The 27036-nt window shown below is 40.9% G+C and overlaps 1 long non-coding RNA gene across 2 annotated transcripts in view; it reads right to left on the bottom strand.

The window, feature by feature from the left end:
* Window positions 1–24700, bottom strand: part of LOC137524632 (uncharacterized) — a 185306-nt gene extending 160606 nt beyond the window's left edge. Inside the window, exon 1 of one of the 2 annotated variants that reach the window (XR_011022746.1) lies at window positions 24255–24700. This is a non-coding gene — a long non-coding RNA (uncharacterized lncRNA). Of the gene's footprint in view, window positions 1–23329; window positions 23377–24254 lie in introns of those variants that run through there. The other variant, XR_011022747.1, reaches the window with a different exon arrangement.
* Between the last annotated feature and the right edge of the window lie 2336 nt (window positions 24701–27036).

Genomic DNA, 27036 nt, shown 5'->3' with positions numbered 1-27036 from the left:
TGAAGTGCTAAGGGATTGTAATTATAGATAGTTTATAGAAAGCCCCTAACAGCTGAAAATGGGCTGATGTCAAAAAAAGCTATGAGGCTGAACATGCTGGGACTTGTTGCACAGCAGCCTTCAGCTCATCTGCCAAATAAAACCGGCACATGCACAGCCAATTAACTTCTGCCTTCAAAGAGAAAAGTGAACACGATTAAAACAGCTGGAATTCATTAACCATTATCTCCACCCTGAGTAGCCCAAGGACTCCTTCATACTATAGAACCTATTAATAAAGTGACAGACAGCTCGCCGCTTCTTTATCCGTCATTAAAGAAAATCTGATCAAAATGAAAAAAATGGTAACTTGATTATGTATGGTGGTAAAAATTCTTAGGTTGTCATATTGTAACCTATTGGTAAACCATAACTCCATTTCTTTTTATATTCCCATTTATTTATTTGTGATCACCCAGAGGCCCCCCCCCCCCACTTACTTTTTTCCCCGCTGTGTATGTGTGGGGCGGGAAAAAGAGTGCTGATTGGCAGGGATCCAGTAGGGTCTTTAGCTCCTTGTACTAGTGTGAGAAGGCGAAACTGCATCAGTGGGGAGCATGACCGGCACCAGCTTGCTCACTTTAGCTCCGCCCTCTTCTGCATGGGCACCAGCCATTGGAACTGAACGATGCCTATGTTGGAAATAGTTTGGACATAGGATTGGAAGGGTTAGAGGAGTAGTGAACTGTCAGCTGCCACCATTAGCCCTCTTTCACATGAGAGGCTGAAGGCTGTAAGCTGCTCCAGTTCACTGGCTGAGCACTTGCTAGCTCAGTGTACTGGCAGTGAAGAGGTGGTCCCCCATGTCACAACTGAGTGTGGCTGTGCTCTGATGTTTCAAGCGATGACACGTGTGATGTTACAAATGCTGCTATTTGGCTGGCTGCATCTGCACCCAAACGGTGTTCATGGCTGGGAGGTGGGTTGCAGAAGGCCAACTGACCACAGTAGGCAGGTGGAGACGTATAACCCCGACTCCACTCGGGTTTCCAGGTGACCTGGAGAGGATCGCACTCTTGTAAAAAGCACACACACTGATAACCTTTGAGGTGATTGCACCACCAAGAGTCAGGTGTAAATGACACCCCTCCCAAAAGGGGTGGTGAAAGCACAGAACAAAGGAAAAGAGGCAACCAGTGAAGATAAAATACGTTAAAAACAAATAAAACTGAAAAAATGTGAAGTGGCTTAACTCAAAGAAGACCAATTCATATATAGGATGAATTTTAGATTTATTATAAAAGCACAGGCAATGCATTTTGAAGACCTCATCCACTTCCTCAGGCCAAATAAAAGTGCCAATCAGTGCCGTTAGCCGCATACAGATCGCTCTATATGCGGCTAAAATGCGTTGCCATGCTTTATAATAAATTTAAGATTCATCTTTTATATGAATTGGTCTTCTTTGAGGTAAGCCACCTCACATTTTTTCAGTTTTATTTGTTTTTACCGTATTTTATCTTCACTGGCGCCTCTTTCCCCTCAACAGTAGAGATGATCAAACTTGCATGCAGCTTGAAAAACAAGCAGCAAGTGTGCTTGATTAGCTCAGTTCCAAGCCACATACTGTACTATTTGCATTAAATCTGCATAAAAGCCAGAAATTATCTCATTGTCCAGCTTAGCTCAACAAATAAAAGTAGTGGTACGCAGCCCATAGACTTTTATTGCAGCCAATAATGTTTTAAAAATGGCAGTCCAAACACTACTAATTGTTTTACATTCTGGCTTGAGCTGGAATTCAAACCCTTGTGAAGGACATCAAAGGCAACAGCCTTACCAATACGCTATCCAGCTTGTTCCTCAGAAATTGTTTGAACAAGCTGACTAGGGTTAGTGGCGAAAAATTATAGATATACACTTCTACTGTGAGGCCATGATGTCACATGCTGATCTGTTTTGTTTTTTCACAATTCAAAATGAAAGGTTTGAAAAGTTAATTATATTGTTCATTGTTTCAGTGAGTGACTAAGGGGCAATTCAAGGGAGTTATATGGGTACTGGTGAGGGGCTTTTCCTTCAATGATCAAAAGGAGCATTTAGCAAAAGTATCTAGCTACACACACACTATTTTTTTGTAAAGATGACAGTTTGCTAAGGGCTCTTTCAGACTGACAGTAGTTCAGCGTCTCATCTGTTGCCAACATGCACCATTCGATACAGCCGAATGATAGCGGTTGTAACACTACATGAGTTTGATGCATGGTGGCAATATCCCAGTGGCAGCAGGGGCGTAGCAATAGGGGTGCAGAGGTAGCGACCGCATCAGGGCCCTTGGGCCAGAGGGGCCCCGAAGGGCTCTCCCTCAACTACAGTATTAGCTCTCTATTGGTCCTGTGCTCATAATAATCACTTCTATAGATACTTTGAATAGTGGTAATCATTAACAAACTGTTCCCCATCCCCTTCTTGCACCTCTGACACTGTAGTTGCCATGGGCAGGTTTTGGTGCGCCGTATCAATTGTTATGTATAGAGTGCTTGGGGGGGGGCCCATTGTAAAACTTGCACCAGGGCCCAGAGCTCCTTAGCTACACCACTGAGTGGCAGACAACCACGACGGATGCCCCGTCTGAGCATTGCTGCTGCTATGCTCAGATGTGATTCCATGGGAAGGCTGCCTGTCCAATGCCAAAGCAGCTGACAACTGACTGTCAGCTGCCTGCCTCAAAGAGGCCTTAGACAGCACTGCCTGGGTGCATTGATGGATTGTCAGAACACTAGACTGCATGCATTTTGAGCACAATGCAGAGCTTTTCCACTCAGCATAGTTGAAGGGAGAAGTGCTGCAATGAAGCGCAATGCAGGTGCCATGCAGCCCTTAGACCACATTCACGTGAGTGCCTGGTTTTCCCAGCTGCTTACTTGTTGATAAATCATCACTTGGCCACTGTGTAAATCAGTGTCATAATACTCCCCAGGTAAAATACAAATGAGCAATGTTAGCTTGGTGCAACAGTGTTCTCCCCAAGCCCTATTAGCTGGTTGCTCCACCCAGCTAATTCTGGTGAGTGCCCGGCTGTCATGGCTCTCTTATCAGGGCAGCACATACAGAGGATGTGGGGCCAGCCAACAGAGAAGTGAATAATAATTAAAAAGTGGGATCACACACTCACAACTCTCTGGTCCTGCTTGCTAGCAGCAGATCGGGAGAGAGTGCGAGAAACATTGTCTCCTGTACCAGTGTACAGCGCTGCTGCCCCCTAGAGTTTGCTGCCTGATTTACTATCATGCAAACCTGAATCATGTCATTTAGGCAGCAAACTCTAGGGTGCAGCAGCGCTGTTCAATGGTACATTGGAGATCTCTCTCAAACACTCTCAATCTGTTGTTGACACATGGACTGGAGAGCTGCGAGTGTGTGCATCCCACCTATTAATTATTATTTATTGCTTTCCTATGTGGCCCCGCCTCCTCTCCCCATGCTGCTGCCATACCAGAGGTGTGCTTCTCTTGTCTGAGGTGTGTGTTTGTCTGTGTGTCTTTTTGTTTGCGTGTCTGTCTCTGTCTGTGTGAGTGTGAGTGTGTGTATGTGTGTGTGCGCGCGCGCGTCTGTCTATGTGTAAAGTCTGTGTGTGTGCGGGTTTCTCTGTGTGTGAATAAAATGTGCACAAAGCAGCACCCAGCAATCATATGTCAGAGGAGCATCCTGATACCCTGCAAGGGTACCAAGGGAGCACTATCAATTGGGGGAGACAGCTCTGGCGCCCTGGGCTTTGCACCTATGAAAGCGACACCCCGTGTATTTTCCTGTCCTGCATCACCCGGCTAATTCTTCATGGCAACGGGATGGAAAACATTGTGATTTTGTCACCCTATACAACTGTCAAAAGCTGAAAATCAAACCCTAATGGTGCCCTTTCACGGTACAATAAAAACGTTACATTTTCCTGTTTACTCAACAGAAATTATTGAATTGAATGAAAGTTGAAAATAATCCTTTTTTTATTAGGAAAAATGAACGATTATCCCGTTTTTTCAATAAAAATCTGATCGAACATGTTGAAAAAAATCTTTATATTCGATCTAACGGAATAATCAAACAAAATGATCAAATAAAAAAAAAAAAATTGTACCATTAAAGGCCCCATTATAAATGAAATTTAGAAATGTTTCATACTAACAGACTATTTCTTTTAGACAAGCGAAAACTTATTCTACAGCAGGTTTTTTTTGTAACAAGCTTTCCTTGTACGGATCTGAGGTCAACACTATTTTCAGACTGGCCAGCGTGCAGAATTTTTTGTAGATCAAGTCATAATCTTACACAAGTTTAATTAAAGTACATGAAATCAGAGAAAACAGCACAAGTACGCCATACAGAATTTGCCTTTTTGTTCTCTGAATTGTCTTCAAGCTGTGAGAAATGGCCATCTGCCCACTGCTTTAACCTCTCTGGAGTGGTTAAACGTGTTGATCTGAGTACTGTCCGTGTAAGCTGTAAGATATTGCATAATCTTCTAATATAGAGTGAGATAAGATGTAACATGACCCAAGACAAAGATGTGGAAAACATTTCAGCAGCAAAATGTGTTTTCATTTAACCAAGTAAGAAAGTAAAGACAGCCTATGAACTTGATCTCTCATATAGTATCTGTGCCAATTTTAAAGCTGAACTTGGGGACGTAACTACATTGTGATAGAGACCACCGCCCCATTGCAGGGAGGGCCCCCAGGGGTAGGGGGCCCACTCCTGTACATAATGCAGAGCAGCAGCTGCAGAAAGATATGCATTACTTCCTTCCAGTGGCGGGACAGGTTCGCTTTACTGCTCTTCAGTATACAAGCACTTTACAGCCAATCAATGTCCAATGTCCCTGCATGTCATGTGCTTATACACTGAAGAAGGAGTGAAGAGGTCCTGTCCTGCTTCTAGAAGGAGGTAAAGTACGTACTGGAGTGAGTGCCCCTAGGGTCCCCTCCCAGGGGGCTATTGTTACACCCCTGGCTCAACTTCAGATATGTAGAAAGAAACCCGCTCAACCCCTCCACTGTGCTGTGACCTATGACAGAATGTGCTGGAATGGAAGCCAATCCAATGTTACCATACAACCAATAGTCCGCACTCCTCTTGTACGGGTTTTAAAAATGTTCCTGCATGCGAATGGGCTCGTTCACACTTGTGAAAATGTGCTTCTTGTAACGCCAAAGTATGCACACAGTGTCCACAAAAATGCCAATAAATGCGTGCTCTACATAACATAACATAACATATGCTGGTCTAAGGCTTGTAATAAGCTTGAAAAGAGAAAGATGGCTAAAGGGGCCCAGATCCATCAGTGACTACACCAGAGCCCAAAATAACTGCAGTTTTCTTGTTTGTGTTTTAAAAGGTAAGGGAGTCCACTTGCTATGTCATTGGAAATGTGTATGTTAGCAGTATCCTATGGTCGTCCACACTAACTCTGTAGCTGCTGCTCTGCTATATTTCATACAGGCTCCCCCCACCTATTTTGGATCAGAAACTATCCTGTACTATATAAAAATGTCATAAAATAATTCTCTTCTCATCTCGTCTGAGGTTAGTAAGTCCACTTTCCATAAGTGGCAACTGAGGTAAGTGACTTACAGCACCACTAATAGGAAAAAGATAGCAAGTGATGGGGAGCAAGTCATATATAAACCCTGTGCAATAGAAAGGGTGAGCCAAAGCTGAAGGAGGGTGAGGGAAAAAAGAGCACAAACCCACACTCGGTTAGCCCAAAGGTATATGAGAGGGGGGGGATTCTGCTTTGTAACTACACCTACAGCGACATTCAGTGTGGTGGGAACAATGCGGAATGGTAACGGTATGGCCAAACATGCACATTAGAAGGTGCAGTAAAGCATACTTTTCATTGACAATGTGCTTCACTGTAGGAAACGCAACATGGCCTGACGTTACATAGTTACATAATTATTTGGGTTGAAAAAAGACATTCATCCATCAAGTTCAACCAGGGAATAACGTGCCAATCAACTTTTATGTAATACAACTTTGTTATACAGAGAACACAACATCCCTGTGAACGTGGCCTGAGGTAAAAGTGAGGTAAAAGTAAATACATTAATTTTATATTACTGGTCCAGTCAAAATGTGTAAATCTACAGTGGGATGCGAAAGTTTGGGCAATGTTGTTAATCGTCATGATTTTCCTGCATAAATCGTTGGTTGTTACGATAGAAAATGTCAGTTAAATATATCATATAGTAGACACATACAGTGATATTTGAGAAGTGAAATTAAGTTTATTGGATTTACAGAAAGTGCGCAATAATTGTTTAAATACAATTTGGCAGCTGCATACATTTGGGCACTGTTGTCATTTTATTGATTCCAAATCCTTTAGAACTAATTATTGGAACTCAAATTGGCTTGGCAAGCTCAGTGACCCCTGACTTACATACACAGGTGAATCCAATTATAAGAAAGAGTATTTAAGGGGGTCAATTGTAAGTTTCCCTCCTCTTTTAACCACTTCAGCCTAACTGGACGAAATTTTTCATCCAGTTAGGCTGCGAGCACTCCCGTGGGTCGCGCGCGCTCCCGCGGGCCTTCCCATGCGCGCTCCCGCTGGGGGCCGTTATCCCAGCGATCTTTCACTGATCGGATCCCCCCGGAGAAAAGCCGACAGCGTCTCTTCAGACGCTGCGGCTTTTCTGAGATCAAAAAGTTCCCCTGCTTCTTTCTTCTTCCTGGGAGCGAGATCGATCACTCCCAGGACTTTTTGACTGTGGCCATCTTGTGGCCAAATAGCAAACTACACCAAAAAACACTTAACATTGAATAAATACATTTTGAAACATTTACAATCCCCCGTTTACCTCCCATACCAAAAAATACCCACATACAAGTTTTAATACAAAATAAAATAAATTACAATAAAAAAATAAATAAATAGTTACCTAAGGGTCTAAACTTTTTAAATATTCATGTCAAAGGAGTATATCAATATGATTTATTAAATTATGGGCTTCTAAATAGTGATGGACGCAAATTGAAAAAAATGCACCTTTATTTCCAAATAAAATATTGTCGCCATACATTGTGATAGGGACACGATAACAAGATATAGATCAATTCATTGTGATGAGTAGTGATAAAGTTATTGGCAAATGAATGGGAGGTGAAAGTTGCTCAGATGTAAAAAATTCTCAACCATGTAGGCTGAAGTGGTTACATTTCTCTGAAGAGTAGCAACATGTGGGTCTCAAAACAACTCTCAAATGACCTGAAGACAAAGATTGTTCACCATCATGGTTTAGGGGAAGCATACAGAAAGTTTTCTGAGAGATTTCAGCTGTCTGTTTCCACAGTTAGGACCATATTGAGGAAATGGAAGACCACAGGCTCAGTTCAAGTTAACTACTCTAAGACCGATCCACGCCAATGGGCGTGGCCGCGGCGGCAGCCCCAGGACCGCCTAACGCCAATTGACGTCAGGTCCAGGAGCCGCAAGGTGCGTGCACATCTCCTTCTCGGGGGGCGGAGATCCGCCCCCTCTTCAGTCTCCGAGCGGCTATTGCCGCTCGGGAGACTGTTAGACGGCGTGATCAGCGTCTATTTACATGGTACAGTGCTGCGATCAGCAGCAGCGCTGTACTAGGGACAGCCGTGTGACACGGCCGTGTGACACGCCTGGTCTTTAGGGGGGTTTTAGCACTGTTTCCCTCAAGTGGTTAAAGAGGAACTGTCACGAAAATCTTAAAATTTAAAACAAAATACAAATAAGAAGTACATTTCTTCTGAAGTAAAATAAGGCATAAATTACTTTTCTCCTATGTCGCTGTCACTTACAGTAGGTAGTTGAAATCTGACATTACCGACAGGTTTTGGGCTAGTCCATCTCTTCATGGGAGATTCTCAGCATGGCCTTTTTTCTTTATAAAGACATTCCCTGAAAGTGATTAATACAAAGATCCCGGCCAGCCTCCCTGCTCACTGCACACTATTTTTGCAGTTGGACGGAGCAACAGCCATTCATTAAGTGCTTTTAAAAATAAAGAAAACCCTGAGAACCCCCCTATGAGAAGATGGGCTAGTCCAAAGTCGGTAATGTCAGATTTCTACTACTTACTGTAAGTGACAGCAACATAGGAGAAAAGTAATTTATGGCTCATTTTACTCAAGAAGAAACGTACTTCTTATATGTATGTGCTTTAAAGTTTAAGATTTCCGCGACAGTTCCTCTTTAAGGCTCTAAGTGGCAGACCAAGAAAAATCTTGGATAAACAGAATCGTACGAATGGTGAGAACGGTCAGAGTCAACCCACAGATCAGCACCAAAGACCTACAATATCACCTTGCTGCAGATGGAGTCACTGTGCATCGTTCAGCCATTCGGCACACTTTACACAAGGAGATGCTGTATGCAGAGGATGCCTTTTCTTCGCCCACAGCACAAACACATCCGTTTGAGGTATGCTAGAGCACATTTGGACAAGCCAGCTTCATTTTGGAATAAGGTGCTGTGGACTGATGAAACTAAAATTGAGGTATTTTGGCATAGCAAGGGGCGTCATGCATGGAGGAAAAACAACACAGCATTTCAAGAAAAACACTTGCTACCTACTGTAAAATATGGTGGTGCTTCTGTCATGCTGTCGGGCTGTGTGGCCAGTGCAGGGACTGGGAATGTCAAAGTTGAGGGACGCATGGATTCCACTCAGTATCAGCAGATTCTGGAGACCAATGTCCAGGAATCAGTGACAAAGCTGTAGCTGCGCTGGGGCTGGATCTTTCAACAAGACAACAACCCTGAACACTGCTCAAAATCCACAAAGGCATTCATGCAGAGGAACAAGTACAATGTTCTGGAATGGCCATCTCAGTCCCCAGGCCTGAATATAATTTAAAATCTGTGGTGTGAGTTAAAAAGAGCTGTCCATGCTTGGAAGCCATCCAACCTGAATGAACTAGAGATGTTTTGTAAAGAGGAATGGTCCAAAATACCTACAATCAGAATCCAGACTCTTATTGGAACTTACAGGAAGTATTTAGAGCCCATTATTTCTGCAAAAGGAGGATCTACTAAGAACTGATTTCATTTCTTTTTTGTGGTGCCCAAATTTAGGCACCTGCCTAATTTTGTTTAAACAATTATTGCACACTTTCTGTAAATCCAATAAACTTCATTTCACTTCTCAAATATCACTGTGTGTATCTCCTATATGATATATTTAACTGACATTTTTTATCATAACAACCAACGATTTATACAGGAAAATCATGATGATTAACAACGTTGCCCAAAGTTTTGCATCCCACTGTATATATAAAATCGGACGTATTTGTGTGTGTGTATGGGCTGGCATCACTCAAAAACACCTTCACCGATTTCAATGAAACTTGCTGTACAGATTCCTTACTACCTGGAAACATGTTCTCAGGGTCTTCACCCCCTTCATCACAACGCACACCTGGGCGGATCCACAAACAGCCAATCAGATTACACCCATTGACATCAATGGGAAAATTTAAAAGGCTGCCATTCTTACAGTAATATAGCCAGAGTCCCCAAACATGGCACCGTTGGTCACTTAATGGCCAAGTTCAAAAATTCAGGGAAAGTGGATGGAACATAAAACAGCTAATCAAATTTCAACCATTAATTTTACATGGGAAAATATAAACTGCAGCCATTCTTACACAGTTCATTGCAGGGTTCTCAAACTTGGCACAGTTGATCATTGGGTGACTGTGATTAATATTCAGGAAAGTGGGTGGAGCCTACAACAGCCGATCAAAATGCACCTATTGCTTTTCAAGAGGAATATTTAAATTGCTGCCATTCTTATACTGTTAATGGCAGAGGCCTCAAACCTGGTACAGGCGATCATTGGTTGACTGGGGTTCAAATTTCGGACAAGGGGGTGAAGCCAAAAACAGCCAATCAAAATTTTGTTGGCTCAGCCCACTTTTTATAACATTGACACACAGTCAGTCAATGACCAAGCTTGTGAGCTGTGGGGTCTTTGGGGTCCTTGGCACCAAAAATGTGAGAATGGAAACAGTTTAACCTCTTGAGGACCGCCGTTTTAAACACCCCCCAGTGACCAGGCCATTTTTTACAAAATAGGCCACTGCAGCTTTTAGGGCGCACTGCAGGGCTGCACAACTTGGCACACAAGTGATTTCCCCCACCCCCCTTTTCTTCCCACCAACATAGCTTTCTGTTGGTGGGCTATGATTGCTCCCAGGAAGTAAATTTTTTTAAAATAAATATTTGTTGTTGTTTTTTAATTAAATAATACAATTTTTTTCTTATTTTTACACAGGTCCCTCCCTCTGCCTGCCTTTTCCCACTAAAATCAATCAAACAATTTTGAAAATTGTTTGATTGATTTTAGTGGGAAAATTTAACTGCCTAATGACTGCTCAACGCCAATTGGCATGAGCAGCGCAGCAGCCCCAGGACCACTCCACGCCAATAGTGCTAGGGGCGGAGAATGCAGGGCAGGGGATCACACGTGCTGATGTGGGCGCATCCCCGCTTGAATGACGGAGCGGTGAAACCGCTGTCTAATAACACTGTACAGTGCTGCGATCTAAGGCAGCGCTGTACTGGGGACAGCCGTGTGACACGACTGTCCCCCTGGCGGAGACAGGAGAAATCCGGTGTCACAGGCAGAGGGAGGGACCTGTGTAAAAATAAGAAAAACATTGTATTATTTAATAAAAAAATAAAAAAATATTTATTTTTAAAAAAATGTACATCCTGGGAGCAATCATAGCCCACCAACAGAAAGCTATGTTGGTGGGAAGAAAATGGGGGTGGGGAAAATCACTCGTGTGCTGAGTTGTGCAGCCCTGCAGTGCGCCCTAAAAGCTACAGTGGCCTATTTTGAAAAAAAATGGCCTGGTCACTAGGGGGGGGGGGGGGGGTTAATATGGCGGTGCTCAAGAGGTTAAACTGTTTCCATTCTCACATTATTGATGCCAAGGACCCCAAAGCTCACAAGCTTGGTCACTGACTGACTGTGTGTCAAGGTTATAAAAAGTGGTCTGAGCCAACAACAACCAAATACATGCCCAGGCAACTCCAGATCTTCAGCGAGTATTTAATAAAAATATTTGCAAGTAGACTTTACAAAATAATCATTGATTTGGTTTTTAAAGCTTTCAGGCTGAGGCCACACTTGTTTAAAAGTGTGTGATTTTGCTCAATGCAATATAAAATGTAATGCTTTTTAATGGCGACACGTACATTTGTAAGTGTGCAATTTTTCGGGCCGCAATACATTCACATTTAAAAAAAAATGGATTCACTGCCGCAAAAAAAAAAAAATAAAAAAAAAATCCTAACATGCGTATGATTACCATAGACCAGGCTTTCTCAACCAGGGTTCCCTGGAACCCCAGGGTTTCTTGAGTACTCTGCAGGGGTTCCTTGGCATTTTCCCCCATCGTGGTGGAAGTATATAGAGCACACTATAATAGGTGGTACTGTAACAATAAGCACTAATTTGGGGGGTCAGAAGACAGTATAATGAGGGGCAGTGTAATAGGGGGTAGTGAAATAAACAGCCACACATACTTTTAAAGACTATGCCTCCTGCAAAATAATTGCAGGGGTTCCTCAAGATCAAAACATTGTTTGCAGGGGTTCCTTGCGATCCAAAAGTTATTTGCAGGGTTCCTCCAGGGTAGAAAGGTTGAGAAAGGCTGCCATAGACTGCTAGCAGGTGCCAGCAGTCTATGGTGGCCGACATACATAAAAATGCGTACAAAATGCAAATAATTGTCAAGTTTGTCCTTTCGCTCATTTTTTTTTTTTTACCAAGTGCTACGTACCCAAAAAACATGGTTTCACTAATGCCCAATGTCATCTAACTGAGCTGGCCAGGGCTGTAGACTGTATTGTCTTTCTTTGTCATGGGAGCTGTAAACTTGCTTGCAGCAAACTCTGAAAATAGCCTTACCTGCATCTGACACTCTTTTTTTCTGACAGTTTATTCCATAAAAGGGAGGGAGGCCATGCAAGAGAAGCATGATTATAAATGATGCTCTATTACTCCTCTCCCCATATGCAAGGGAAGGCCTGTTTGGAATGGCTGACCCAAGGAATAAGACAGAGTATAGTTTTGTAGGAATCATGCCCACAAGATAATCATATACGTTTAGGAGGGGTGATTTACAGCCAGTCATTATTTCCTAAAACTCCTAAAATATTTAGCCTTTTCTTTGCAACCATGGCAAGTTTTGCTTCTTTTGCATAAAGATTACCATTGATCTTTACACCGCTGTTCTTTTAACCGGATCCCTGCTTTATCCTAACTGCTGACTCACAGGGAGTTTCCCACTGAACTTATAATGAAGGAAGGATTTTGTACAAGCGTTTTTTGAATGAAAGAATGTAATTTGAATGGACTATCCTATGCACATTCCCAGTGAGTCCACATAAATCTGTCCCTACGACTTCATCATTGGTCCTATACGAGTACAGCATATGAACACTTTACAGCAATTTAAAGGTGCTGTGAAATCACTTATTCCAGGACTGAACATGATATTTTAACTTCAGTAAAGACACTCCATATTCACTCTCAAATTTCCCATAGGCAAGGTGTATCCAAGTACAGTATTAGCAAAGAAGCACAAAAAAGCTACATTAACCTTAGCTAAAATCCTTGTAATATATACACGTAGTCCCCGCCTTACAAACGCCCGACTTATGGATGAATGATACGAACGGCATGAATTCTGTGTTTCCATGGGAACAAGTACAAAAAAAAATTCAAATTGGACTTGTAGTGATTGAGAAAATCGATTTTAAAAAAATTCAAAGAAAAAATGGCTTTTAAACTTGTATAAACAGGTACAAGTGACACCACGGCGGACACTGGAGGCACAGAGGCGGTACAGGGGACAGAGATGGCACAATGTTCCGACTTAAGAACATATGCATAATAAAAATCTGTTATTTTTAACGAAAAAAAAACCTCATTCTTGAAGCTAGACCGCATTAAGATAAGAATTGCTTACCTATATTTATTGAGAGTACTGATACCTTGGGCGCCTCCTACCTCCTTCCAGCACTAATAGTGCCCTCCCTAAGAGGAGCTCACTTAGTCTTTGTTCTCAATCGAGTAAAAGGCCATTTTTAATTTTGGAGCTGCGACCATTATACCAACCGCCGGTAAAGGTCAAGTGAGGACAGTACTTCCTCACATGCCCACAACAGTGGTTGCCTGGCTTGCAACCCATATTTGTGAGTATATATACACACAATAATACATCCTATTTCATCAAATCAGACGATACTATATGATATCGGTGTCCCTGTGTCTTTTTTCTCTCGCTTCCAAAATACTTAAGAACAGATTCAGGTTAAGAACAAACCTACAGTAGGATTAGGGAGTGTAATCAAGTGCAGTCTATGCTAAAATCACATCTCCCTAGTGACAGCAGTCGTGATACATGCAGTACTACTGCAGCTGCGGTAATTCTCACCACCAGGAGGATCACTATGTTTAGGGCTGTAACCATCATAGTGCCTACCCAACCCAACCCAACCCCAATAACTCTCCAGCCAGATATCCACGGCCCATATGCAATTAACTTTTTCTCCTGAGTTTTCTCCTAGGAGATCATTTTTCAACTTCTTTTTAAAACAACTTTTCAGTACTTTGTAATGGAAAAAGTACCAAAAGTAGGTGAAAAAGTACTGTTAAAATTACTTTGAGTATTTTCCTCCTTGCTGGTGGCTTAACAGTGACTTTATTGGTAAGGTGTAAAAATATCACTTAGAGAAAACGCAGGAGAAAAAATTAATTGCATATGGACCTCAGTGTGTATCTTACAGCATGTTGCGGGGGGGGGGGGGGGGGGGGATATGAGAGGAGCAGACCAGAGACCAAGGAGACTGTTAACTGTGCTGTGACACATGCTGTACATATAAAATACTTTCACGTGTCTCTCTGTGCCATTCAGCATGTGGGGCAGCTGTGAACAAAAGTTATTTTAAAGAGAAGATGAACATTATCTCCTAGGAGGTAATTCACGATAAAAAGTATTGTATATGTATATGGGCCTTGGGGTCTTGGGTAAATGGGGAGGAGGCATAGAAATGTTTTTCCCTTAGGAGCAGGTGTGACATCATAGCCCACTAATATATGAGGCATATTATATGGGTAAGGTAAGTGTGGTATATTAACACTTGCAGCATGTGACCTTAGGTCACGCACTTTTAGGTATGTCCTTCATTTCACTCATGCCCAAAATCTGTTAAACTCTGAGCAATACAAGACATTATTAATATAATTATCAATATGCGACCGTATACTTTCTTTGTGCTGTTGGATCCACATTTTGTGTAATCTGGTAAATGAAGTGTTAATTACATGTTATGCAATTTGGATGTCTTTTTTCTGTCTGGCCAGAATTTAAGCAATTACTTAAAATGTGAATATGGAAACAATGTAGGAAAGGATAGAAAGGTGACAGGGACAGGGCAGGGTAATACGCAAATTCCAATAACTCTAGGTTTCAGGATTTACCACATCACATGACCACATTCAAGACTAGCAATAGGTTACACAACCACTGAGGGCCTCAGCAGGGCTACAGCACTAAAACTGGTGATTAGCTGGAATCAGCAACATGAAACATTTACATTACTTTAGTATTAAAATTGAGATATATATATATATATGTATATACATACATACATACATACATACATGCATACATACACACACACACATACAGTGGGTTGCAAAAGTATTCGGCCCCCTTGAAGTTTTCCACATTTTGTCACATTACTGCCACAAACATGCATCAATTTTATTGGAATTCCACGTGAAAGACCAATACAAAGTGGTGTACACAGGAGAAGTGGAACGAAAACCGTACATGATTCCAAACATTTTTTACAAATAAATAACTGCAAAGTGGGGTGTGCGTAATTATTCGGCCCCCTGAGTCAATACTTTGTAGAGCCACCTTTTGCTGCAATTACAGCTGCCAGTCTTTTAGGTTATGTCTCTACCAGCTTTGCGCATCTAGAGACTGAAATCCTTGCCCATTCTTCTTTGCAAAACAGCTCCAGCTCAGTCAGATTAGATGGACAGCGTTTGTGAACAGCAGTTTTCAGATCTTGCCACAGATTCTCGATTGGATTTAGATCTGGACTTTGACTGGGCCATTCTAACACATAGTTTTGTTTTATACCATTCCATTGTTGCCCTGGCTTTATGTTTAGAGTCATTGTCCTGCTGGAAGGTGAACCTCCGCCCCAGTCTCAAGTCTTTTGCAGTCTCCAAGAGGTTTTCTTCCAAGTTTGCCCTGTATTTGGCTCCATCCATCTTCCCATCAACTCTGACCAGCTTCCCTGTCCCTGCTGAAGAGATGCACCACCCGAGCATGATGCTGCCACCACCATTTTTGACAGTGGGGATGGTGTGTTCAGAGTGATGTGCAGTGTTAGTTTTCCGCCACACATAGCGTTTTGCATTTTGGCCAAAAAGTTCCATTTTGGTCTCATCTGACCAGAGCACCTTCTTCCACATGGTTGCTGTGTCCCCCACATGGCTTGTGGCAAACTGCAAACGGGACTTCTTATGCTTTTCTGTTAACAATGCCTTTCTTCTTGCCACTCTTCCATAAAGGCCAACTTTGTACAGTGCATGACTAATAGTTGTCCTATGGACAGAGTCTCCCACCTGAGCTGTAGATCTCTGCAGCTCATCCAGAGTCACCTTGGGCCTCTTGACTGCATTTCTGATCAGTGCTCTCCTTGTTCGGCCTGAGAGTTTAGGTGGATGGCCTTGTCTTGGTAGGTTTACAGTTGTACCATACTCCTTCCATTTCTGAATGATCGCTTGAACAGTGCTCTGTGGGATTTTCAAGGCTTTGGAAATCTTTTTGTAGCCTAAGCCTGCTTTAAATTTCTCAATAACTTGATCCCTGACCTGTCTTGGGTGTTCTTTGGACTTCATGGTGTTGTTGCTCCCAATATTCTCTTAGACAACCTCTGAGGCCCTCACAGAGCAGCTGTATTAGTACTGACATTAGATTACACACAGGTGCACTCTATTTAGTCATTAGCACTCATCAGGCAATATCTATAGGCAACTGACTGCACTCAGATCAAAGGGGGCTGAATAATTATACACACACCACTTTGCAGTTATTTATTTGTAAAAAATGTTTGGAATCATGTATGATTTTCGTTCCACTTCTCCTGTGTACACCACTTTGTATTGGTCTTTCACGTGGAATTCCAATAAAATTGATTCATGTTTGTGGCAGTAATATGACAAAATGTGGAAAACTTCAAGGAGGCCGAATACTTTTGCAACCCACTGTATATACACAGAACACCGTGAAAACCTGTCAGACTCTCTGTCCTAAAAATTGTGGAGTTACACTAAAATTTTCTCTGTGCTGAAATTAAACAATTACTGTAGGCACAGCATAGCAGTAGCAGCTGCTGTGGAGCACAGGACATGTGGGGACCCAAGTGTCCTTAAATATCTACTTTTCTCTAATTCCCTTCCCACTCTTTTTTCAACTTCTCCAACCTGAAACTACAAGGTACTTGTACATACAGTGGAACTAAACTGAGAATATTAGCCACAGCACGTTCATCTTTATGGAAAAAAAAATCTTCATTCAAATTATGGAAATCTTAAAGGAAGTTTTAGATTGGTTTCACTTTGCAGGAAGCACTGAAAGGGTTAAGCATCGGTGTTACAAGGGCTGTGGACTCGGAGTCGAGGCGTAGGAGTAATTTTTGGGTACCTGGAGTCTGAGTCGGTTGGAGTTGGATGATTTTTTGTACCCACACCATAGCCCTGCAAGGGCTGTGGAGTTGGGAGTCATGGAGTTGGAGCAATTTTGGGTACCTGGAGTCGGAGTCAGTAGTTTCATAAACTGAGGAGTCAAAATAGGATGATTTTGGTAAGGACTCCACAACCCTGTATGGGGAGAACTGTCCAAGCAGAGCTCCTGCAGTCTATTCACAGCTACTGATAAGAACTATGTAGACATTTTGATATGGCTAAACAAACACAGAACACAGAGCAGTGCATTTCTTCATCATTTATATGTAAAAAATAGACTTTTCATAGTGTGCTGTTCAAGAGTCTGGGTCTTCTTTAAACCAAGAGAAAGTGCTCAGGACGTGAGTGTAAAATGCCTGCATCGGGGGGGGGGGGGGGGGGGAGAAGGGGAGGATAGGAAAATCAGGAAAGTATAAGCAGGTGCAGACCCTCAACAAGGAGTAACAACCTCAGTGTCAAAGCAAGTACTGCATGTACTGAACGTTGTGACTGTACACCGACATGTCCAGTCATGTCTTTGGGTAACAAAATGGGAGGATATCGATACTAATACTATCAAAGTGTGAAGAACTGATGGACCAATCAAAATTATGCTATGGGGTTTCAGGATTTGCAATTACCCCTCTGCACACTGGGCCACTTTACATTTATTAAAATAAGTTATGATAAGTGCATGGGGGCTTAGTATATTATATATATATATACATACAGAGTTTGTATATCAGAGCACTTTACTTCTGGACAAAGTACTGTTAATCAGTCTTCGGCCTGCTGAATGATTTCCAGTTCTTTCCTCATGTCCACAGAATTCCATCCCAACAGCAAGTATATATTTATTTGAAGGTCCTCGCAACACCAAATTGTTAGATAATAATGATATTGGGGAAGTACAGGTAGTCCCTGGTTAACGAACGAGATAGGGACTGTAGGTTCGTTCGTAACCCGAATCCGTTCTTAAGTTGGAACATTGTGCCATCTCTGTCCCCTGTACCTCCTCTGTGCCCCCCCCCGTGCCTCTAGTGTCCCCATCTGTGTCACCTCTGCCCCTTGTACCTGTTTATAAAAGTTTAAAGGCCATTTTTTCTTAGATTTTTTTTAAATGGATTTTCTCAAAAACTACAAGTCCAATTTGAAGGTGTTTTTTTGCCTTGTTCCTGTGGGAACAGAGAATCCATGCCGGCGGGTCGTTCGTAAGTCAGGCGTTCGTAAGTCGGGGACTACCTGTATGTAAACTCTTGCCAGGTCTAAGTAAATTCCACACCCGCAGTGCAATTTAGTGGATTATCTAAGTGAAACACTGTTAGCATGCTATGGAGTTGAAGTGTGCAAGCAGGAATTCTCAGAGCATATAAATAGCAGTGACAGGCAGCCATGTTGAACAATATATCTGAACAATTAGAGCCATAGACATTTTAGAATCCTATAAACTTGATTCCACATGCAAAAGGAAAAAGAAAGCATAAAGTATGAAGCTGCCGTATTTTATTTCTACAGACAAGAGCACATTATAGTTCTCTTACCCATCAGGCCACTCTTCAGCCTACATAAATCTCCTAAGAGTTTCAGCAGTCATAAACAGGACAATATCCAGCCTGAAAAGTCGTAGCAGTGCTGAGGAGACGTTTCCTACAGCAGCCACTTCATAACAAATACCTTTCAAGTGCAGGATAGAAAATGAAAATCAAAGATCTAATTGGTCTTTGCGACTAGCTGCTTAGCCTTTGCCCAAGTTGACAAATAACAGTTGAAATAGTGTCCATTTGGCAATCATGTTGCTTGTCTCATCCCAGGACCAGAAAAAGTGAAGAGCAATCAGAAGGACTTTCTCATACAGTGCATTTTACGTGGAAGTTGCACGTGGCCTACATTGTAACTATGGTTTAACCATCTCAAGATACCTAGGCCCCATTCACAAAGAGTGTTGGGTCACAAATGTGACAGATTTGTACATGGCTATGCAGGAGGTAGAAGCACAGTTTGCACTACACTCTACAGACTGCCCCGGCACTGGCTTATGGGGGAAGGGGGGGATAACATTTCCTTTCCTGTCCAAAACCATTTTTCCTCCTGACATCAGTCCAGAATACGAAGTTGCCCATAGATGTGAGATTATTTGCTAATGCTTATTAAAAAAAACTGTGAGATTCAGCTCATGTCTAATATTGATGGATGATTTCTGTTAGCTCAGCTACCCAGCTTTGTAAAATAAAACCTTATAAGCTGTATGACAGTAACCAAGACAGTTTTTCTCAACTTGACTGGACATTTGAAGCAAAATTCAAGTTACTACTTACTTGGCAAGAAATAAATGCCCAATTTAAAGGTACAGTAAAATCCTACCAATCCCCATCCAATTCTATTGTAAAAAAAAAAAAAAAAAATGCATGTCTAAAATTAGTAGTCATGTTAGCACACTAGCTCCCTCCACCCCAGTCCATTACTGGAAAAGGCTTGGTGTTTCTTTAACAGCTTCACAGCATCAGAACTTTGTTTTTCTTACCTAAGCATTATTTTTAGCTGCATTTTTAGCTAAGCTCCACCCATCAAAGAAAACTGCCCGGGCTTTTTTTCCCTGATGCTGAGCAAAACATGATGGGATTTCCTATGTTGTTGTTCACATACTAGCAACTGGGAGGGGTGATCAGCACACAGGACAGTTGGAACTGTGTCTCATGCTCCCTGTCACCTCCTTTCAACCAAAAAGATGGCTGCCCTCATGAAATCAAACATTTCCCTGTTCTTTTAAAACAGGGTGGGTAAGAGATTCTATTACCTATCTATTTTAATTAACATAACTAATGTAACTTAATGACAGTATGTTTGTTTAGGCTGAAGTACCCCTTTAACACCATATAGAGGAACAGAGAATTGTTGTGTTACAGTGAGAGCACGCATGGGAAGGAGGCATCTTTCTCCATAGATGGACTAAACTTAAGCAGGCCCATAGACACACACACAATGTTTTTCTTTTATCATAAATGACACTTTTACATACTCACAAGTTACATTAAACTGTACTTTGTCTCCATTACCCCATTCAAAACTCAAAAGCAAGTTTAGAAAAATTAATTCATGTTACTGTGACTTACAAAACTTAACACTCATGTTCACAGACATTTCAGTATGGAACTGATTCCAGGATAACGTGATGCACTAAAATTCGACAGTTCAAGCGAAGGAATTTTCCATTTCATCGAAATTTAAATAAAATGCCTCTCTGTCTGTAATTTTTAGATACAAGTTAAAACTAGCGATCTTAGAGTGTAACTCAGTGGCTATATGGTTTTAAATAGGTAGTTTATTTGATTTTATGCAAACACTTATTTCCACTAAACAGATTTGTAACTTCATACCCATAAGATTGTGAGCATACGTAATCAGCCAGATAGCACAAAAATGAAATGCACTTAATATGTTGAAAAATTATTTAATATATAAACCAACACAAACAGACACACTTATAGGCTCAAGCACAAAATTATACTGTTTTTGAACTTGTCATAAAAAAGCTCTGTATTCAATAAAAAAAATTATGATAGAAGCAAAAATTATGTGGTATAATTGGCCTAAAGTTCAAATTATCGTGTACAGTATATGTATAAAAAGATGCATGATAAAGAGATAATGGCCCTTCTTCAATTCAAGTTTTCTCCTATCTGATATTTTTACACATTATCAATAAAATGCTTTTTAAGCCACCAGCCAACAAAAGAACACTCAGAATAACTTTGACAGTACTTCCTTCATCTATTTTTTGGTACTTTTTTGAATTGCAGGGTGCTGAAAAGTTATTTCAACCAGAAAATGAAGAATTATATCAGGCGAAAACTGAAGAGAAAAAAAAATGAATTGAACAAGGGCCTATGCACACACAACAACAACAAAAAAATCACATAAGTGGCAACTTATATTCAAATAAGTCATTTCTGAGAATTAGAATGAAGAAAGTATAAAAAAAAACACAAGCTTGACTTTGCAAGCTCACCTCTAAAAATCTTAAGCTGCTGCCTAGAAGTGTTAAGGCCTCATATCGGTCTTGTCGTGTTATGCACACATGCAAAGATGCAATATTAATTAGTGCTCTCACTTACAAACACAAGTGTTAAAAAGCCCACAAGCTGCTCTGTTACAGCAACTAACAGCTCAACGAAATCTGATCCTTTGCAAGTCTTTCTTGTCTCCAAAAATGTACTTTAAAATTCTTTCCTTGAACAGTAAGTCAGGTTTGATAGTCAGTGTTAACTCATGAGATGCTACAACAGCATTTGCAACTGTCAACAACAATCTACATTTGATTAGGCATACAATTAGAAAACTGTATAATATAATTACAGCTACAAATTAAATGCATTAATGTCTGCATTGCACAAATCCTAATAGGACATGAATCTTCAAATGGATGGTCCGCAGCAATGACAACTAGTGATAGCTAAAATGTGTGTGTGTGTGTGTGTGGGGGGGGGGGGGGGTAGGCAATGGAAATAAAATACTAGTATTGTTCATTTATCAAGGTATGCTAAAAATATGTACAACACTTCAGTAATCTGGAACAACAGTGAGATTATTATCCTTCTGGGAAAAAAAAATTCTAGGTACATCCATGTATTTCTGTTGTCCCACCAATAAGGAGATGATGAAGAAAAAAAATGGGGGGTCACGTATCAGTGTTTTTTTTATTGAACAGAAAAAGAATATAACAGAGTTAATGGCTCATCCTAATCTTGAAGTTTTTAAAAGGCAACTTTTTAGGAAAACATTGTAGTTGCAATGACTGTACAAAAGGTAACACTGAAAAACAAGTGTAGGCCTAATGTTTTTCAAAAAGGAAAAAAAAAAAAAAACAAGTTCAAGTTACATAATACATATAAAGAGATTATATGTTATATAACTGAAATCAAGTATTTCCAAATGTGCTACTGTTCTGGCACCATCATTCAAAAAATAAAACCATTCATCTATGCCAACACAGCACAAATGCTGGCAGTATTTTAGGTTAATTACCAACCAAAAAGGACAAAACTGCTAAGTAGTATTTTTATGGTTAAATCCTGCATATTAAATTCATGTCACACTCGGCGTACAAGAACGCTGATATTTCCATACATCTATACACTAAACTTTGAACCGTGAAAGGTCAACATTTTGAAGAAATTAGCGGCACCCAGAAGCGGGACTTTGCGGGCCAGTTGGATAAAACATTAGCTCATCTCGCCCCCAAAATCCCGACTCTGAAGCCCCACAGACCTCGGGACATGCTCGTGTAACGTCCAACAAGTAAGATTTATTTCCAAAAGCAATTAGCTGAAAGTACAGTATAGAATATATGTATATCACACCACAATGATGCATAATTCTGTCATAAATACATCCGTACATATTTTCTATCATTACGTGAACTAGATCGGCATCTTATAAAGAGGTGCCTTTATAAATACAGTATTGATCTGTTAACCCTTTCAGTGGGATAGAAGAAGAGTTCAGCAGTTCACCAAAGACCTCCAAGTCACTTACCACGTGCCCCAGCAACAGAAGCGTACTGAGAACATGCACATTACAGGGTTAACGGCCGAACAAGAGGCATATGATTTGAGCGCTTTCCAAATGTAGCTGTCAACCCTTATTTTGTTAGCTTTGGCTTGGCTCATGGATTGCAGGCGCCTCTCGGCTCCTACCCAAAAAAGAAACAACTGGTGGAATAAGCTGGATGACATGAAATGTATAGCAAATTGTCTCTCTTTTTTCTTTTTTATAAGCCCATTTTGTTGTCGTCATCGTAAAAGTTTAAGACTTATAAAATATTTGTAATATAAGGAGAACTTGCTCAGGATAAGTTAAACATGTTAACTTTATAAGGGATTGTAAAAACGGCCACGACATGAGAAAATAGGTATTTTTTGATAACCCTTTGCCGCCCATGAGAAATCATACACCCAAATAACGGTCATTATTTTTCCTTGCTAGTAAATAAAGAAATTGTTGGCACTGTTTTATCGGGTGGTAATAACATGCACTTGTCTGAAGTATGACTTCATCGTGAAGAAGACTTTTCGGAATTCTAGTGACACTAATAGATGAAACATACATCATTTATATTAGGCATTTTTTTTACCCAGGTTTAAAGCTGGTGCTTGTGCTATATTGTATATACTCAGTTTTTTCCCCCAGTAGTCATTTATCAGGAATACAGAGACAGATGGGTGTGTATCATGTCTATACAGCCTCTGCCAGGAAGGACAATGCCGAGATCAAGAAATATGGTGTACCAGAAATATTATAAACAATATTGTGTTGTAGTACCAATACACAATATGTGTGTACAAACACGCAGTCTAATCACAAGGTAGTGTTACATTAACAGAGATAGTACACAATAAGATACAAAACAGGCCTGTAACCTGATGGATACAAGGTGCCAGTCCTCAGCCATTGAAGCTACTTTGCAGGTCACAATGCTTTTGCTACATGTATATTACCAATCCTGACTGTCGCTGCAACCTGATGTGCATATTACACAGAAAATGAATTACCTGTAAACGTATCTCTACCCGTAATCAGGCTGTTTTATGCCAAGCAGTGGTATTTTTACATCTGTGCTGACTTGAAAAGCAGGCATTCGGACAGGACAGTATTCATTCCTGGTGGGTGTGTCAGATTATTCGAAATGTGCAGGCCATGCTTTTCTCGTGAAACGATTGTGCACTTGTGCTTGGGAAAGTTAACCTGTTCATGGCTCTTCACATTTCAGCATCTGGCTCTTTGGCACCTTTTTTTTTTTTTTTAAACAGTACTGTTCTGACTGCAACTATTTCTAGCAACTTTTTTCACATCTAGCCAGCCACCTACTTACACAGCACAATGGAAAATTGTCCTGGCGGAGGGCGCAGATACAAAGCAATAGCAGAAGGTGCAAGGTAGAACAGTGGGATAGTACAAGCAGCAGGACATATCAGCTGAGATCTGTTGCTTTAGCAAGCAGCCTGTACAATAGCAGACTGCAGCTAAATGTCAGACACTGTCTATTGCAAGCTCCCCTGGGACTACAGGTACTTATTCAGTTGTTTCTAATCCATATAGAAAAAGGGTAATCTACTAAAATATAAAAATAAAAAAAACTCTGATCGCCCCCAATTGGAATGCAGAGCCCACACGAATAGTGTCAGTAGCTTACAAAAAGGTCAGCAAAAAAGCAAAGCTATGAATTGATTCCTTAGATATAAAAATGTGATCTAAAATTCGACTTGTCAGGGTTTTCTTTGCTCTGCAGTTCCCAGGATCAGTGCACCTAGCTGAGCACCCTCCCAGTCCCCACACCTGCAGACAGAGCAGAGCAGCCCTGAGATCACACCATGCATTGTGCCTTGCACTGGCTTTTAAACATGCTGATCACAGGCTGCCGGAGAAGCTGCAGCCTGTATTATTTATAGAAATCAGGACAAAAGGAGGGTAACTTACAGGCTGTGCAGATACAAGAGGGAGCCCGTGCTGCAGATCTCCCTGCTTGTCATTCCTTTTTGCTGAGAAGGTTGATCCTGAAGCCCTTGCTCCTTCCCTTAGCGAATCCTGACTCATTACATAAAGATCACATTGCCAGGCTTCTGTAACATTTCTTCTTCATCATCATCATCATGGTCACGCCACAAGAGGCCAGATCAGGGGCGAAAAAAAGCAGGACTGGCTGCAGAAGCGATCCAAAAAAAAGTGAGATTTCTTTTTCACCTATTGATTCAGCTGCACATGTCATTTTTCCACAAGTGCCCTAACGTCTTCATGTTTCTGCAAGAATGTTGCAAATCATACTGTTGATCCAAAAGCAGAAGAGACTCCCGAGTTTTCTGCACAGGGAAAAAAGGAAAGATCCTGAAAGTGGTTCTGAATGCAGATCTGTGCTGAAGTCCAGATCCTCTGAAAATTATTTTCCTAGAAACTACCTCCAAATATAGTAACAGGGAAGGGGCATTCCTAGAAATTCGGGAGACGTCAGAGAGAGAAGCTGATGCTTTCTTTCCTGGTCTCCTGCAGGGGGCCCCAGCGCGCAGCACAGACAGCTCACTCCACAAGCAGCCTATTGCAGAGAGCCCTGCATGCCTTTTGGATCAGATAATGGTTAAACTCAGAAGAGGGAAAACAATTTAAACCTGCAGTTTGCAGATTAGATCCGAGAGTCATGTGAAAAGGCCAATAAGCTGCACGCTGTTTTATTCCTTATTCATGTTTCCTAGCTCAGCTACAGTTAGGTGGTGCCTATTCCCAGAACTGCAAGCTACAACACCCAGGAGTGGAGCTGCAAATGCTAAATTATTACCAAGAATCACAAGTACTTTGAAGTTAACCGTTTCTTGATCTTCTGTTACTTTTGCACACAGACAGACAGAAATATTAGCCACAAGTTTAATGAAAAAGGGGAAAGACAACTCATTTTAATAACACTTTACCTTCCAATATGTTTGAGATCTATTTGTATTTTTGTGCTTTTCATGGGTTCATAACTAATATTTAGATCCACTGCAGCTGCTTATAAATAATATACAGTACAGTCTCGGTTATCCAGCACTGATGGAGAACGACTAATGCCGAATGAGTGTGATTTCTGGTTGCTTGAGGTTCGATTATTAAAATAGGCCTAGCTAATACAGTAATATACTGCACTCTGTAAACATACCATGAGCTCTGTATTAAATGTTAAAATATAGTAATTGAAAGTATATTTACCTTTGGGGGGCCGCGGAACGCAGTCTTTAGCACAGCAGAGCCCACAAACAGCCTAAAGGTGATCACTAACAGTCCAATTTCTAACGAAAAATAATTCAAGCGATCAGATAATTCTGATTGGATGTGATCGGATTGGTTGTAACTAATCTCTGTTGATGGGCACAAATGATTATAAAAACATTTGTCCCGTTGGATTTTCGTTGTACCAAAATTTGGATTTTCTTGTCAGTTGTGAAAGATAGGAAGCAAAGATTGGTTCGTTGATGGTGTAGTTAACAACGTATTACGATATTTCACATAGATCAGAATTATCTGATCGCTCAAATTATTTTTAAGGCTACGTTTCCACTAGTGCGGTGTGTTTCCGTCGTGGAAAACACGTAAACAAATTTGCATGCGGATGCAACTTTGTATGCGTCTGTTTACAAATTTTAACGTGCAAACTCAAGCATTTTCGCGTACTTTTGTAAGTATGCGAATTTAACCATGTCAGTGCCTGTGTGCTTTTACATTAATATTACGCAAAAACATATGCGAATTCGCATGGAAAATTTGCATAGCGGAAACGCATGGGATTTTCCTATTAATTACATTACATGCGAATCGCACACTATGCTTTCGAATTCTGATGGTTCTGCTGTGCAGATTTTTTCTGCACAGCCCAGCGTGCAGATTTTTTTGCTAGTGGAAACAAGCCCATTGACTTGCATTTGTTATGCGAATCTGCATGCAGAAAATGCATGCGAATTTGCGCTAGTGGAAATGGGCCTTCACTAGAAATTGGATTGTTAGTGGCCACCTTCAGAAGTAGGCCTTTACTACTGTAAGCACTAACAATTTATGCTGGTTGGTTGAGACTGCTGGCTTGTTAAGATCCAGTTAACTGGGACTCTACTGGAAAAAAAAAGAAGAAAATTGTTAAAAAAACACACACACACAAAACTGGGTCCTGGATAATCAGTAGAACAAAGTAAAATAAAAAAAGCAGCCGTTTGGCCTTTCTATGTTCCACATTTAATACAATTACTCAGTTATTTTTATAAATCATGTCAATTGAAGTCAGCCATAAAAACTTTTGCTGCAAACTAGTGAATGTTTTATTTATCTATGTATTTATTTTTATTAATGTTCACAATTCTATATCTGTTGGCTGCCTTTAGGTAAATTTATCATATTCAGATTTGCGGCTGGCAACTAATAGTTAAACATTCATGTACATAGATAACAGCACACTTTTCCGCAAGCTAGTCATGCCAAGGGAAAAATAACGATAATACTTTTAAAAAATGTAGCATTATTTATTGTGGTTTATGTGCAAAACTTCTATATTTCCCATCATGCGTATAAAAACCGAAGTGATTTGATTTTTTTTTAATCAGCCTTGTTAAATGGACTTCTTATGGTCGTGTAAACTTTTCACTTTTGAAAGAATGTTCCGTTTTGCCAGATTTATGTCTGCTTCTTTTCCTTTTCCATTTTACTGTAGCAGTTACAGAGTTTCTGTGCGACCACAAGTTCGCAGTGA

The sequence above is a fragment of the Hyperolius riggenbachi genome, chromosome 7 (assembly GCF_040937935.1).
Source record: "Hyperolius riggenbachi isolate aHypRig1 chromosome 7, aHypRig1.pri, whole genome shotgun sequence".
Taxonomy (NCBI): domain Eukaryota; kingdom Metazoa; phylum Chordata; class Amphibia; order Anura; family Hyperoliidae; genus Hyperolius; species Hyperolius riggenbachi.
The sequence above is the reverse complement of the archived record's forward strand: the minus strand, read 5'-3'. Positions and strand labels throughout refer to the sequence as shown.